The sequence below is a fragment of the Nematolebias whitei genome, chromosome 7 (assembly GCF_014905685.2).
Source record: "Nematolebias whitei isolate Nwh7 chromosome 7, NemWhi1, whole genome shotgun sequence".
NCBI classification, from domain to species: domain Eukaryota; kingdom Metazoa; phylum Chordata; class Actinopteri; order Cyprinodontiformes; family Rivulidae; genus Nematolebias; species Nematolebias whitei.
This window is the reverse complement of record NC_056504.1, coordinates 33,812,536-33,814,372: the sequence shown is the minus strand read 5'-3', so window position 1 is coordinate 33,814,372 and position 1,837 is coordinate 33,812,536.

The window sequence follows — 1,837 nt, the reverse complement described above, 5'->3', positions numbered from 1 at the left end:
ATGTACCCTTCAATATGTCTGATCTCATTCAGTCAGTGATTTAGCAACCAGCTCAATTAAAACGACTTCCATTATGACTTTATAGGTCAATAAATTAGAGCATTCAAGCAACAAATGAACACTAATCAACATTAAAATTTTGAGTAATGGCTTTAAAGGGGAGAGACTCTGGTCACAGATTAATTGTCTTCTTCTTGTTGGTTTTGGGGTTTTAAATAAGAGACAGCTTTTCTCTCTGCCACGGCACTTTGTGTTGCGTTTGGCAACATTTGCTTATCCACTCTGACACATTGATGCCAGAGGATAAAGCCATCAAAATCCCAGCTTTACATCAAACGTGGCCAGCAGGGCTTTACAAGCAAGTCATTATAGGATTAATTGTCAAGCCACGGAAATAAAAGAAAATTGTTGAAAGGTGGAAAATTTACTGAATAATTTTTTTTTAATGTGGAAGTGCTGCTGCATTTATTGGAAAAGTTGTGGACCCAGAGGATTTAACGGGTTTGCATGAATCCTCTCACTGACGCAAACAGATCCAAGCTAAACAGAAAGACCGGACCTACATTTGTGAAGCTGCCAGTCTGCCATCATGAATAAATATAATAAACTGGTTTTATTCTAATGTTGCTGTCTCATTTCACAATGTAATCCTGCCATTCACTCCACGCATAACTGAAAAATGGATCTACAGGAAAAAGTCTTGAAAGATTTAGATGCTTTGCACAACTTGTTTAAAGATGATGATCTTTGCTTTTATTCAGCTGTCAGAGATTCTTGTTTTTAAGTGTTGTGATAGTGATAATATTTTCTATACAAACAAGATATTAACTTTGATTTGCAAATACTATCATGAAACAATGTATTTTTTGTTAGTTTTATTATTTGTTGTACAGAAGGAACATCGTCTCTGCCAGATTTACTCTACAATACATCTGCCTACAAGCACTCTAGTATACTTTTAGGTCTTCAGTCAACTAAACCACTGATTTTATGTTATTACACCTACAAAGACTCACAGGTGTTTGACATACCAAGGACTATTTCATTCATCCATCCCTGAGAAACTTGAATCAGCGTCTCAGTGACTGAATGTTTCCCCCTGCTGGTTCAATTTAGGCAAATAACTTGGTGTCATGATAGAATACAAATAAAAGTTTTCATTTAAACTAATAAAAATATGAAGTTTTAAGGGCATAATTTTCATTACATAAACAGAACGAGAAAAAACAAAAAAAAAAACTATCAAAACAAGGTATTTTCTCATCAAATTTACCTCCAAGTTTTGATGTTTGTGTCAATGGGCTCTTGTTGAATGACTAGGGCATTTTAAATGTGTACAATATTTTTTTTCATGATTTGTCAGATATTAAATAGACTGTTTACAAATGCAAGTGCTTCATGTGATAACTAGCTTTTAATTTGATGCAAGCAACACATAGTCTGCATACAGTGTGCATGCACATAAATAGCTGTAGTGATAAAGTAATATTCTACATTATATTAAGAAATGTATGAGCTAGACTGGGTGTTAAAGATTAAATTGTTTTTCACAATACATAAGTAGTCCTCTTCATTTGACGAAAATACACAGTTAGTTTTTAAAATCACTGCCAGTAATGCTTTTTAAAACAATAAGTATTGGGAAGATTGACCAACAAATGAAACAAAACAATTTGCATTATTTATTTGTGTTATATAAATTATTCAGTCATTGATAAGTTAAATTTAAACAACTGGTGTGCTAAATAAAGTTGCTATTGCAGAATTGCTTTTAATTATTATTAATACAGGTTAGTTAGTTAGTTAGTTAGTTAGTTAGTTAGTTAGTTAGTTAGTT